General features: G+C 43.4%; 1 protein-coding gene across 2 annotated transcripts in view; it reads left to right on the top strand.

Moving 5' to 3' along the window:
- Positions 1–11,715: 11,715 nt before the first annotated feature.
- Positions 11,716–15,682, top strand: part of LOC311232544 (high affinity choline transporter 1-like) — a 36,761-nt gene continuing 32,794 nt past the window's right edge. For both annotated transcript variants that reach the window (XM_084319382.1, XM_084319381.1), the window contains exon 1: positions 11,716–12,096. The gene's annotated coding sequence lies outside the window, so the exon portion shown is untranslated. The remainder of the gene's footprint in view (positions 12,097–15,682) is intronic.

The following is a 15,682-nucleotide window of genomic DNA, read 5'->3' as shown; positions in this document are numbered from 1 at the left end:
AAAGAATGTCTGAGGAGTAAGTGCTTTTGGCTTTTTTCCTTTGTTACCTCAGATGTTCAACATACATGTATGTGTAAGAATGTGTAATAACTAAGGCTGTCAAAGTTAAAGCTTTATTAACGCATTAACCCACAATTATTTTAACACTGCTATTTTTTAACCCAATATTAATGTAAAAAAAAAAAAAAAAATGTTACCTGAGCTCTTGGGGGGCCACATCAAATGACGTGGCGGGCCGGATTTGGCCCGCGGGCCGTGAGTTTGACACCTATGATTTAGGTAGACAAACACAAATCACGAATAAGAATAACAATAAGCCTAAGAATACCAATTAAATACGGTTCGGGATATACATTTCCTATGTTACATTCTAATATAAAACAGAAATATACAGTAAGTGTACATTTGTACTATGGCGGTATTAAAAGTAAAGTAAAAGTCCAGGAAGATGGTACTGTCACCCTGTGCTCAGTGATGCAGTGAGGCACAATGATGCATTGTAAAGTCTGATGGCTGTCGGAATGAAGGACGTCCTGTGCCGTTCAGTGCTACATCTTGTGAGTCTTTAGTGAATGTGCTCCTGTCAGCCAAGTCTGTGTATAGTGGGTGGGAGGGGTTGTCGCTGATGGCATGGAGCTTAGCAAGGCTCCTCCTCTCCGCCACCACCGCTATAATAATAATAATGCAGGACCTGCTCAGAGGTCTTTAATTGGCATGCAATTATCCTCAACACACACACCGGAACACACACGCATGCATTGTCTCTGTAGGATCGCCGATGCGATTCGTCTCTGCGATTAACCCATCCCGTCGTCCTTCCCCCCCCAAGGGCAGCCGGGAGCAGACCGGCGTCAACGTGAGCCGTGCCAGGGGACCAATCCAAGTGCTCCTGCCTGTCTTCGTCAAGGACGCCACAGCGTTAGCGATCTGTTGTTGTGCATGTTTTTCCATTGGGTTTATCTTATCGGGGGGAAACCCTTGCGAGCACGGGGAGAACATGCAAACTCCACACAGAAAGGCCTGGGAGATACCCCACCTGGGTACCTGGCATCATGGAAACCTGGTCCCCAAGCGGGAATTGAACCCTGGACCTTCTTGCTGTGAGGCGACAGTGTTAACCACTACACCACCGTGCCGCTAGAGTCCAGCTCCATCCCTACCATGTTACTGGCCTTCCTGACCAGCTTCTCCAGCCTGTTTGCATCCCCCGCTCTCAGTCCGCTGCCCCAGCAGGTCACAGTGTACAAGAAGTCGACCGCCACCACCAACTCATAGAACATCCTCAACATCCTTGTACAGACGTTGAAGGATCTCAGCCTTCTGAGGAAGTAGAGTCGGCTCTGGCCCTTCTTGTATAGTGCCCCTGCGTGTTTTGACCCGTTCAGTTTATTGTCGATGTGTACACTGAGATATTTGTAATCCTCAACCGTGTCCACATCAACTCCCCTGATGGAAACAGGGGTCACAGAAGCACTCCTCCTCCTCCCCAGATCCACAACCAGTTCCCTGGTCTTCGTCACATTTAGCTGCAGGTGGTTTTTATCGCACCATGTGACGAAGTCCACCACCAGTGCCCGGTATTCCTCCACATCACCGTCCTTAACTTATTGACTGCCACGCTGTTTTTCCATCTGTACTCCCTGGCGCCAGCGTTTTTGACCATTTTCACGATGTTTGCAGACCCATCGTATATTCTATATCATAGCTATGGATACAATAGTATGGCTCATTTGAAAGGCAATATGTATACTCCAACAGGGAACAAACCGTTTATTTCTACATACCTTTGTTCCTGCGCAATCCCAGGCAAAAAATCGCCCCGTTTCAAAATAATCCAGGCTCGTTTCCTGGAATGTGAGATATTGCGTGTTTTGTGTGCAGCATACGCATTTCATGCTTGTTGCTCACCTGACACCTATATTATTTCCAGGTCAAAGGTAAACATAACCATACATAGAATGGTTCTATTCACAAAGCCACCATGGGTGGGGTTCTGATGCTGGGATCATCACAAAGGAATGTTTTATGATGGGGTTCGGTAAAATAGACGTTACCTTTGTCAGCATGTCCGCCAAAACCCCATCCATTCTTGCTCCGAAGTGTCTGAGTCAGAACGGGAACAATTTAAATAAATAACGTTAGTTGGCTCTGGCAGCACCCAACAGATAACGTTACATCCTCAGCCTGTTTGGAAATACTAGAATCCAACATAGTCTGGTGAAAATGCACCTTATGTTATGGATGGATCGTCACCGTTGTCCTCTTCATAATAATCTCCAATAGTTCGCTCTAGGCGATCGCCATTGCCGAACGTTAGTTGGCTCTAGTCTGGGATGCTCTCAACTCTGGTGTCGGCGAGCGGTCAACATGTTACATGCTCAGCCGGTTTGACTATAGTATTTTTATGATTTACAGAAGTGCTGAGTCCAATGTAGTCTGGTGAAAACGCACCTTATCATCCTTAAGTGTGATAATTTTGTCCTCTTCATAATAATCTCCAATAGTTCGCTCGCCATTGCCGAGGCAGTTTGGAGGCTAGTGGCTACTACTGTGGCCAGTGAGTGAGCAATGGGGGGGACCCTGATGTAAACAAGACGAAAGTCTTTCTCTGGTCTGCATCCCCTTAACAATTGTATGTATTGAGCTGTACTGACTGTACCCATTCTGCAATCTGTTAATAAAGTTTTCAATCAATCACCCTGCCCCCCGCCCCCCCACAGGAAACTAGCCCAGTTCAAAAGGTAGGCGATACTGCCACCTATCGGGATTCAATCATCATTTCAATTCAAGTTTCTTTATTAGTTGTCATACAGAAGTACAGAATACTTTTATACAAAATGCTTCTTTCTGTTACGCTCCAGAGACTGTGCTAGACAAAAGGATAAGTATAAAATAATATAAGTATAGCAAGTATAAAATAGAAGTCACGTACGTAGACACAAGTGTTCAGTATGTACAATGTTCAATGCAGAGTAGAAGTAACTGAGTTACCATACAATATACTATACAATATACTAATTACAATATATACTATATAGTGCAAAGCAGAAATGGGATGAGGTACAATTTAGGTACAATTTACAGTAAGGTGTAGGCTACTGAGGTATGGGTTGTAGTGCAAATTCTTTGCCAATAAATATAAAGTGTGTTTAGGTGTTCTAAAGTGTGTAGAGTGGGTGCTGCAGTGAGTTGTTTGTTTAAAGTGAGTGTGTGCGTGTGGATGCGTGAGTGCTTTTGATGGTTGTTGCATAGTGTTATTGTTCGTTGAGCAACCTGATGGCCTGGGGATAGAAGCTTCTTCTGAGTCTTTCTGTGCTTGCCATGAGACTCCGGTATCGCTTGCCTGACCGCAGCAGTTCAAAGAGGCAGTTGTTTGGGTGGCTGGAGTCTTTGATAATTCTCGTAGCCTTACCCATGCACCGCTTGTTGTATGCATCTCGCCAAGCTGCAGCGGGTGATTCGCTCCGCGGAGAGGGTGATCGGCTGTCCCCTGCCCTCCCTCAGGTCCCTGCACGACTCCAGGGCGCTGAAGAGGGCGAGGAAGATCATGGCCGACCCATCCCACCCCGGTCACAGCCTCTTCACCCTGCTCCCCTCTGGGAGAAGGCTGAGGATCCCAAAGGCTGTGAAAGCTCGTCACAGACTGAGGGGAAGGTTAGACTAGTGTATTCCTGGCGTTTTTTTATACGTTTTTGACGACGTATGATGTCCTATCTACACAGAAACGCGTTTTTTGGCGTTTTTTTGTGGATACGGCTGAAACGCAAAATTGTGTTTGCGTTTGGAGATAAGCAAAAAAAACGAGTCGACAACAGCGTGTAGTCAGCACGCTAGCCGTTGTTGCGAAAACGCCCATGCGCAGTAGATACCATCTGCGTGCCCTTCCGGTGACAATGACAACAGTGTGTGTGTTTGGGACAGAGCTCCGTGTCCCAAATAGCTTCAGCTACCATGTGTTGTCAAGTTATTGTTATAAGGACCCCAGTCCAAGCTACAACAGTCTGCATTCCCTTAACAATTGTTTGTATTGAGCCGTATTGTATTGTACCCATATGCAATATGTTAAATAAAGTTTACATCCATTCATTCTGCTAGCATTACCGATGGCATGAGCAGCTGGCTAACGTGAGCTATCAGGATTCAGACCCTGTTAGCTCAGAGTTCCTCTTTCAACTTAACAAGCATTAAACAAAATGGCCCAGTCATCTATTCACCTTTGTTTAATACACACAGCGTTGTCTCTAATGTTATCGAACTACTGATAGCTCGCGATATCATCAGTGTTGTTGCTGGCTAAGTAGCGTGAGCTAACGTTAGCTTCTAGCCACAATGCTATATTGTTATAATGGCATACTCCATTGACGTTAGCATGCAGCTAACAATGCTACCGAGCGTTTTTTAGACTAAAACTATCCGCTCTTGGTGGTCACTTGTGTTGATGTTAGTTTTGTTTCATCAACAAATGACAAGCAGAACACACAGTGAATGTATCCGTTTTGTTTATTGCACTTTTATTAGGCTTTGCTGGAAAATTATTGCTGCATTGAGTAAACAAGATGGTGGCGCGGCATAGGCTGCCTTATTGACATTTCTTTTGGTGGAGCTTCCACCAGGAAGTGTATTGGCACATTCGTTCTGATTGGTTGAAATTGCCTTCATGTTTGCCACCTACTGCCACCTACTGCTTTGGCAGTGTACTACATCAGTGTGCTTGGCTGACAAAAACGAAAAAAAAACGAAAGTGTGACTCGAGGCGCATGACGTCGCGGCGATACGCGGCGATGCGTATAAGAAAACAATACGAAGATGATACGAAAGGTGTAACCTCAGCCTGAGCTTCTTCCCCTCAGCCGCCAGGCTCATCAATGCCTCAGGTCCCCCCCTCGCCCCCCCCCCCCCCCTCCCCCCTCTGCCCCCAAGTGACACTGGCACAATGACACTGACTGCACTGCACTAGTCTGTACTGGAACTCTGCACTCTTCACTTTATATATATGTATTTTATTGATTAATCCTCCACTGCACTGTTTCGTTTCTTGTCATGTGTCTGTGTTGGTGTTGTTTACTGGGAAAAAAGAAAAGAAAATGCATACACTGTATTGCTGCAACAATTACCAATGTGTTTTTACACAAATGGCTCAATAAAGGAATCTGAATCTGAAATGTTCTGGAGAGTGGGAAGCCCCCCCTCCAATTGTGCGTTCGGCTGAACGGGCCACTCTCTGTAGTCTGCTGCGGTCTTGTGCGGTGCTATTCCCAAACCAGGAGGTGATATTGCCAGTCAGGATGCTCTCTATTGTGCATGAGTAGAAGTTCTTAAGGATCTTCTGACTGACTTGGAACTTCCTTAGGCGCCTGAGGAAGTAGAGGCGTTGCCGTGCCTTCTTCACAACACTGTCAATGTGTGTGGTCCATGTCAAGTCCTCGGATATGTGGACTCCTAGGTACTTGAAACTGTTCACTCTCTCAACTGGTGCCCCGTCGATGCTGAGGGGGCTGTAGTCCCTGACCCCCGACCTCCTGAAGTCCACAATCATCTCTTTTGTTTTGCTGACGTTCAGGGAGAGGCAGTTCTCCTGACACCACTGCGACAGATTCTCTACCTCTTCCAGGTAGGCCCTCTCGTTGTTGGCAGAGATCAGGCCCACCACTACTGTGTCATCAGCAAATTTGATGATTGTGTTATTGTTCCGCTGTGCCACACAGTCATGTGTGTACAGGGAGTAGAGGAGGGGACTCAGAACACAGCCCTGGGGGGCCCCTATGTTGAGCGTGATGGATGAGGAGGTGCAGTTGCCTACTCTTACCACCTGGGGTCTACCCGTCAGGAAGTCCAAGACCCACTGGCAGAGGTCATAGTTCAAGCCCAGGTCCCTGAGCTTGGCTATGAGTTTGGAGGAGACTATGGTATTGAATTCTAATTATGTTAGGGTTACCACTACCAGGCAGGATCACACACAAGGTCAGGCGGACTGTTTAGTATGATAATAATAAAAAAAAACATAAAAACGAGTGTACTCTTTTTTGGCAGTTAACGCATAGGCGTCAAGGAGTTAATACATCCCACTATCGCAGTCATTCTGAAGGTGACAGGACTCTGACCGATAGTGGAAGTCATTGGTGTAGACCAGGGGTAGGCAACCCTAGGCACGCGTGCCTGCATTTTTTATAAATATTATATTGAAATATTTTGCACTGTTGTCGCATTTATCTTGTTGAAATCCTCCCACAGGTTCTTTTTACTACCACATATTTAATTGAGACCCTTTATTTGTTTATTATTTCAATTTAGCTGGAAATACATTGCTACATCATTCAGTAACATTTGCAGAGCCTTATAACAAAAACATTATTACGGTCACCATTGTGACCAGTGGGATTAATCAACAAATTTTATTATTTATTTTTCTATTTCATTGAACATTGCACATGTTAAAGGCAATTTTTTTTTACTCAAAATGTGAGTATTACCAAGTCTACTTGTGTTCTTAAAACAATGACAATAAACATAGTTTTATTAGGTTGAAATAATGTGGTTGTGTACTTATTTTTCTGTTAACTTATTATGGATTGAAAACTGAAAACCTTAATGCACAGTAACTGAACTCAATATTTTTTAGTTCTGGTAACTTATTATTATAATTTTTTTGCGATCAATCAAAACTTATTTACACAATATACCTCACATTCACCCTCCATTCACATCCTGGTGTTCTCCTGGTGTTCTCCATTAGGCCTGTAGGTGGAGCTATGACAGCACACGTACTGTACACACACCGATGGTGTGTGATGTGTCCAAAAATGAATGGGCAAATGTGAGTGAAATGGTTGCACTGTATGCAGCGGTTTGTCTGCATTGCACCCCCCCCCCCCCCCCACTCAGATTTAGGGTTGATACAGCCATCATAATAATATTGTTAATAATAACAATAACAATAATGATGTAATAATGTAATAATTATCATTAAAAAGACCTGATTATGAGAAAAAAAATTACGATGCATGGAATATTGTTGAGGCACACTAGTTACAACTATATTTCAAACAGGCACTCCATGTCAAAAAGGTTGCTGACCCCTGGTGTAGATGGTGAAGAGGAAGGGAGAGAGGACTGTCCCCTGTGGGGCCCCGGTGTTGCTGACCAGTCTGTCCGACACACAACTCTGTAGGCGCACATACTGTGGTCTGCCTGTCAGATAGTCAACAACCCAGGACACCAGGGGGGCATCAACTGCATCGCCTCCAACTTCTCACCCAGCAGCCCAGGCCGTATGGTATCAAAAGCTGGAAAAAAAAAAAAAAAAAAAACATGACTCACAGTGCTCGCCTGCTTGTCTAGGTGAGTGTAGGCTCAGTTCAGCAGGTAGATGACTGCATCCTCTACCCCCAGCCGGGGCTGGTAGTTGAACTGGAGTGGGTTACATCCAGAGGTGCGTTCCTCATATCAACTCTGATTGCACGCACGCTAATGACGCTCCCGCGCATGCGCATAAATGTTCGCTCGCTTAAGCACAGACTAAAGACCATGCCTAATTGCCTCTACGAATGGAATGTAACACATTTCATTCACAAGTTAGGTGTGAATGTATCTGAGAGCGTATTTAACACACCTGACGACCGGCGCTATTGAAATGCAAAGTAGCCCAGGTGGGTACTTATAGCGAGTTGGCGAGTGCAACGCATTCCTGTGTGCATGCGCGTGCCGTGCATGTGCGTGAACGCGCTTCTGCTCAAATCTTTGGGTGCAACCCCGTCCCATGAAGAACGCATCCCTGGTTACATCACACAGCTGAGAGGCACAGGTTTTGAGTACCTTTGGGCTGACGCTATCTGGACCCGCGGCCTTGCCTGCATGTATTTTGCTCAGCTGTGTATTCACCTGGTCTGCAGAAAGCCACACTGGGGGGTCTCAGGTGTTTGTGGGAGGGGCGGGTCATCGAGCAGTGGGGGGCAGACAGGCTGCACCAGGGAGGGGGGGGGGGGGGGCAGTTGGGGGAGGGAGGGGGTTTCTGGAGTTGAGGGGCTGAGAGGCGGCGGAGGGGTGGACAGGGCAAAGGGAGTTTAGTGTCTCTCTTTGTATCTTCAGCTGTTCCTCCTATTACGTATGTGGAATTCCTCAGGGGTCAATCCTTGGCCCTATCGTTCTCTTTATATATTTCATCTTTGGGTCATTTGGCTAACCTCTTTGATCGTATTGTATGCCGATGATACTCTGTGTATTTATCTATCAAGCTGAGTAGTTTGTCTCCGTTTTCTCTAGATAAATAAAAAACTGGGGTCCTTGTGATTGGTCCTGGGATGTTAAACTCTGTATTGGGTCTCTCTGTAATGTTGAGGCCTCATCGAGGAATTGGGTGTTGAAATGCAATCAACACATTAATAAGCTTGTTCAAACATGCTTCTTTCAACTGGGAAATATTGCAATAATGAAATCCATATTGTCAGCCAAAGGTCTTAATTCATATCTTCATCCTCTTACATTTAGACCACTGTAGTGCCCTTTCCACTTATCTCAGTCAAGCTGCCCTGGCTCGCCTACAACTTGTATAAAATGCAGGTTGTTAAAATAATAAAAAATGTCATAAAAACAAATGTATACTTTGCTACTCTATTGCCAATTGATTGATTCAATAGGGATTCTACATAGGCCCTGTTTGTGAATGCTTTGCTGTTATTGGCTGCTCTAAAAACTGGTGTCTGGTAGGACATTCCCGGGAAAATCATCCAGGACACAATTTCATACTTCATACTCGATACTGCATACTTCATACTGCATACTTCATACTGCATACTGCATACTGCATACTGGATACTTCATACTGCATACTGCATAATTCATACTGCATACTGGATACTTCATACTGCATACTCATACTTTATACTGCATACTGGATACTTCATACTGGATACTTTATACTGCATACTTCATACTGCATACTGCATACTTCATACTGCATACTCATACTTTATACTGCATACTTCATACTACATACTTCATGCTGCATACTTCATACTGCATACTTCATATTGGATACTTCATACTGCATACTTCATACTGGGTACTTCATACTGCATACTTATTGGATACTTCATACTGCATACTTCATACTGGATACTTCATACTGCATACTTATTGGATACTTCATACTGCATACTTCATACTGCATACTTATTGGATACTTCATACTGCATACTTCATACTGGATACTTCATACTGCATACTTCATATTGGATACTGCATACTTCATACTGCATACTTCATACTGCATACTTATTGGATACTTCATACTGCATACTTCATACTGCATACCTATTTGATACTTCATACTGCATACTTATTGGATACTTCATACTGCATACTTCATACTGCATACTTATTGGATACTTATTGGATACTTCATACTGCATACTTATTGGATACTTCATACTGCATACTTCATACTTATTGGATACTGCATACTTATTGGATACTTCATACTGCATACTTATTGGATATTTCATACTGCATACTTCATACTGCATACTTATTGGATACTTCATACTTCATATTGGATACTTCATACTGCATACTTCATATTGGATACTTCATACTGCATACTTCATACTGGATACTTCATACTGCATACTTCATACTGCATACTTATTGGATACTTCATACTGCATACTTCATATTGGATACTTAATACTGCATACTTCATACTGCATACTTATTGGATACTTCATACTGGATACTTCATACTGCATACTTCATACTGCATACTTATTGGATACTTCATACTGCATACTTCATATTGGATACTTCATACTGCATACTTCATACTGGATACTTCACACTGCATACTTCATACTGCATACTTCATACTGCATACTTATTGGATACTTCATACGGCATACTTCATACTCCATACTTATTGGATACTTCATACTGCATACTTATTGGATACTTCATACTGCATACTTCATACTGCATACTTATTGGATACTTCATACTGCATACTTATTGGATACTTCATACTGCATACTTCATACTTATTGGATACTTCATACTGCATACTTATTGGATACTTCATACTGCATACTGCATACTTATTGGATACTTCATACTGCATACTTATTGGATACTTCATACTGCATACTTCATACTGTATACACAGCTCTGGCTACTTAGCCACAAAACCAATGTAAAGTCAATGGGGCCACGCTCCTGAAATCAATGCTGAAACCAAAGAAGAATTCATCTATTTCAGGGCAGACTGGAGCGTGGCCCCATTGGCTTTGTATTGGCTTATGGCTAACTAGCTGAAGCTGCGGGTATCCAGTATGAAAAACAGCATGTACTGTAGTGACAAAGGACTCTGTGGTAAGTAGGAAATAAGGCTAAGGGTTTCAAAATTCTAAACGTACCCTTTACAAATGTCCTGATTTAGAAATTGTCCATGTCAAATATGTCAAATTCTTTGCTTGTGGTTTAACGCACCATGAGGTGTTATCTCTCTCTCTCTCTCCCTCTCCCTCCACACCACCAATGTGAGACTATTTGGAGAGTGTCTGAGGGTATTTGGCTTTGAGGCTGCATGCGAAAAATAACTCATGATTTCACCCCACCCTGGCCCTACCTACAGAGGCCTGTTGTGAACAGGTAAAGCCCTTCACATAAAACAGACTTTATTGATTTATTAATACATGATCTAATCTAATTGCTAATAAGATTTAGCTCTTGTTTTGAATCCCCTTCAAAAGGACAAGAGAGACGAGAGACATTCTCTCTTTGGTCTTTTGGCTTTTTTTTCTAATCCTAGACTCCTGTCTCCCGGAGCTTGGCTGTACATTGAGAGTAACTTCTACTGCCTTGTACCCTCTGTCTCGGTCCTCTCTAGTAATTTCCTTGATACCCTAAACTGCATTTAGAGAACAAGCTAGGCTTTGTTGCAGCCCTGGGCAAGGGTAGGATTGTGGTGCACACACTCACAGCACACACACACACACACAGAGACACAGACACACACAGACACACACACATGCATGCGCCAATGAAAAGAGGCTGAAAAGAGAGGGTGGGGTGAGATGATGTTTTTCTCCTACGGTGTAGTGGGTTCTACTCGGGACCTAGGTGGTGGCTGTTGCAGGCTGGCTGTATGGTTGCTGTGAAACAGCAGATGGACGACAGTCATACCTGGCATATTTGTATACTATTGCGGTGGAGAGAGAAAGATAGGTGGGATTTGTACACATTTTATTCACATGGTGGTGACGGTGGATGGGAGGAGGGCGAGCTGCAGAAAAAATATCTCAAGAAAATGTGTGCGTGGGGGCGTAGCTAGACAACAGAGGTAAAACTTGTGTTAAAACTGCATGACAAATAAAGCCTTCTAGTCTAACAATTATAATTATAAGAGAGATGGATGAGAGACTGTAATAAGGTGATAGAGAATGAGGGGGAGAGAGAGGGAGGTAGTGTTGTTGGTCATGACCAGAGGTACCCCCCCTCCCCCCTGAATTAATCTTCACGTGGACTCCAGCAAGATAGGGGGTGGGTGTGTCCTGCATTCAGGAGGGGCCTAATTGGTTGCGGTACAAACAAGGAAACCGATGGTCACCAATCGGGTGGCAGTTTTGACAGCTTCCTGCCTCTCTGTCACCTGACACTACTACCACCCCCTAAGGTTTATAAACAGGGGAGGGCAGAGCAGGCATTCTAGAGTGTTCTGTCCCCTCTCGGTCATAGTGAGACTAACATCCTCTCTGCATCATTGGGTCCTTCTTGGAGCACTTTGGCTTCTCGTTTTGTTTTTACAGAGGAGTTTGTTGAAAACAATTTATTCCCCTTTTTTCTTTTCTTTTAAAACAAGCCCAGCATAGGTTTTCATTTTTTGGGTTTGTTTTTTAAAGACTCTTGAGTTAAATACCTTCAGACTTGTTTTGTCATTTCCCTCCATCTCTTGATTCATTCACACACACACACACACACACACGGACTGTCTGAACCCGTGGGGGGTTCACGTCCTCCCCTCTTCCTGGAATCAAGTGTGGCCTGTTTTCAGTCTTATGAGAAACTCTCTTCACAACCCTAACAACTGACCTGTACTGTTAAAACTCGGTACGTATTGCTTTTTCTTCTCCTGTGTCATTGTTGTTAAGGTCACTTTGGCGTATTTCTTTCTTGTTCACGTTTTATATTTATTTGACATGTTCTTGTTTAGTCTTGTTGACATTTTTAAATGCACTGGGATGTCAGTTGTGTGACTTTGTGTGTGTCTTGCTGGAGATGGGTTTTTTTGTCAAGTTGCCAGGGACATACACACACTATGACACACAAGTGAGAGTGCATGCCTGTCCTGTCCTAGAAATAGTCCCAGGAGGGATTGCTATCCCTAATTTGGACCGGGAGCAGGAGCCTCTGTGGCTCAGCTAATCTTTGTTTTCCTGCAATGTCTCTGTTAATGGTATTTATAAGCTGTAACTTTCCACTGCGTTCAGTCTGCAGAGAAGCCTGACAGTGACTGTAAAGTGTTCTAAAGTCAGACAAACTGTCATTAATTTGCAATAAGATGACTGTCAGCGTGATATTGTGGTTTTTTCCTTTTCTGGTACACAAAGTTTAGCTTATTTGACAGCTGTTTTTGTGGGGGGTTTTCATCTCACCCATTCATTCTCTTTTCAGTCTTTCATTCTTTCTTCAGTCTTTCATTCTCTCTTCAGTCTTTCATTATCTCTTTAGTCTTTAATTCTTTCTTCATTCTTTCTTCAGTCTTTCATTCTCTCTTTAGTCTTTCATTCTTTCTTCAGTCTTTCATTCTCTTTAGTCTTTCATTCTCTCTGTCTTTCATTCTCTCTGCAGTCTTTCATTCTCTCTCCCTCTGACTTTGAAATGTCAACCATGCTGTCTTCTTTCCAAGTCAGTAGTCATTGACTTGGAGTCACACAGAGGTCCGTATGTTACTTGTGATTGCTACCAACAGCTATCAACTATATATCGTAAAATTCCTAAACAATGTTAAACCTATTTGCGTATAGTTTTAAGAGCATGTGGTCTGATGTGAGTTTGAATTATGACCCCAGCCCTGTTCAAGTGCCTCTGGTTCAGCCCTTACTGCCTCCACACATACATGTGCATGTCTGGAGATAAGGAGCCATATGCCAGCTGTGTAGTATATTCTATATAGATAGAGACAAGCAGGCAGATAAGAGTAAAACCTCACTGCCACATGTAAAATTCTAGGCTGTGACTTTCAGTACTGTTTTTGTGAGAGAGAGACTTCTCGTTTTGTTTTTACAGAGGAGTTTGTTGAAAATAATTTTATGAAGTAGGATAGAAAAGATTAGAAATTCTCCAATCGCCTCCTGTATAGCACAAAGCATAGCAATATGTTTGATGTATGGGGGAGGGGCAGAATGAGGGAGGAGAGAGGTATGTAGGTGCAGGCAGGTCCAACTAATAGCTTGGTTTTTTTCCATGATCACAACTGTGGCTAGTCCTCAGTCTCTCCCCCCCCTTTATCTCTCCCTCTCTCTCTCTGTCTGTGAAAGACAACACGTTTGTGTCTGGAAAACAGTGAGGTCACCTTTCACAAGCACTTTCACTGGGAGCCATTCAGTGTATTGTGTGTTTGTGTGCGTGCGCATGTTTATGTGAGTGTTTGTTCATGGTGAAATAGGATAGTTATGTTCAGTTCGCTCCGCTAATAGCAGATGATAACATTGGCACACAACGCAGACCATAGACCTGTCGGGGGTGGGGTGGGGGGCGGTGCATAGCGGGGAAGTGCCAAACGCAGAGCAGGGGAGGCAGTTGAGTCAATGGAAAAGTACTGAGAGACGCAGCATCAAAAGTGGATCGCTGCCAAATCACGTTGATATACCTGTAGGCTGAAAGCCTGTACAGTGACAGGTGGAATGTTTTATCTAGAATGTTCTCTAGATAAACTACCAACACTGAAGCAGCTAGTGACACCTGTGTGTGTGAACGTGTGTGAACGTGTGTGTGAATGCATTGATATTTAAACAATATTAGAAAGAAGAAAGAAATGCTAATGTTTGATGTGAGCCATAGGCCAATTTGTTTTATATAGTGATATGCCTTTGTTGGCACTCATAGGAGTTAAACCAGTTTCAGCAGAGGGAGGTTTTGAAGAGATGGACTAGCCCTACCCATCCCGCCACACACACACACACACACACACACCACAGACACGTGAGAGAGCTGGTCACACAATATCTCAAGTGGGTGGAGAAAAACATTGTGTAAGTGACCAAGGGAAATGAGGCAGGAGAGTTGAAAGATAGGTCTGTTTGTTTATATTTTTGACCTCCGTCCAGGTGTGCGTGTGTGTGTGCGAGTGTGCTCGGTCTGTACGCGCAGAGTTAAACGCTGTCCAGTTCGGCCCCCTTGTGTCCCAGCCTTATCTCCCTCTCTCCTTCATATCTAATCCAACCGGGAGCCTCCCTGCTTATGAATTACACCGCTGTTTGTCAGATCCACCGGTGGTCCACTAAGTCACGATGTATACCCAGTAAAGTTTAACTTTTCTCAATCCATCCTCGAGTAAGTAAAGGAGAGGAAACTCTTGCAGGATTTCAAGAGAAACGACTCCTTCTTGCACAGTTTCTTATTTAAATTTTTTTCAGATCAAATTAGGAATTTGTTTGGAGAAGTGATCACTGGTTGAAGAAGCCAGCAGGAGGATCCTGGAAGCTTCCCTCTCCATGTTAGTCAGAGAGTATACATAGTGAGCTGGTTAATAGTGAGAGACGATACATAACGGGCTGGTTAACCATAACAAGAAATCCCTCAGCCCTAGCTCACATCTACCACGGCTGGTGCGTACCGTATGTGAGTATACGTATGCATGTGTCATGCTTTCAGACCCATGTTTACATGGCTTTTTATGTGTATTTTGGGGGAGGGGGGCTTGAAAAAGAGAGCTTGTTTCGGTCACGTTTTATTGACTGACTGGCTCTGTCAGTCATCCGCTACAACGGGAGGTTTGTAGTCTTTTGGAGTATCTGCTGCAGCCTGGTCTGAGGTAAACACTCACTTGAAATCCTGCCACTCGGGACGTTCATTTAAGATACATTTTGCTGATATGAATTGTGCCATTTGAGCCATAGATTGTGTTCACCTCGTTTTGAGATAGCTTTGATCTAGAATTGGGAGAAATAGAAGTTCAACTCATTGTGGATACTGGCAGCAAGACTCAACAGAAATTTGGGACAGGTGGACAGACAGACAGACTGATACTTTATTATATATATATATATATATGTATCTTATTAAATATACCATACTATATCTTATTGTCATAGCAGCAGTGTGGCAAAAATATATACAAACAAACTCTGACATAACAGCTAATGTAAATACATGTGTCAAATGTGTTACTCTAGGTTGCCTATTCAAATATTTACATATTGATACTATCGCACAAATGTTTTCCAGTTTACAGCAAGTATCCAAAACTCAAGGTGAGATAAATGAGGGTCACCTTGACTGGTTTAAATACTTGGAAGTCATATCCAAATATATACATTTGCCCAGGTTTGCTTTCAACCTGATGTTTATACTCCAGTATCTACTGCATGAGGCCTTTTTGAGCCGAGGTGTTGATCCACAGGTCCCATCATATTCACTATCATCTGAAGGGCACCATTTTAGTTTTGTCTTGTTTTTTATTTTATTCCATGGG

The sequence above is a fragment of the Notolepis coatsorum genome, assembly GCF_963971535.1.
Source record: "Notolepis coatsorum genome assembly, chromosome: 7".
Taxonomy (NCBI): domain Eukaryota; kingdom Metazoa; phylum Chordata; class Actinopteri; order Aulopiformes; family Paralepididae; genus Notolepis; species Notolepis coatsorum.
Note: the sequence above shows the minus strand (reverse complement) of the source record. Positions and strands in the feature narration are given on the sequence as shown.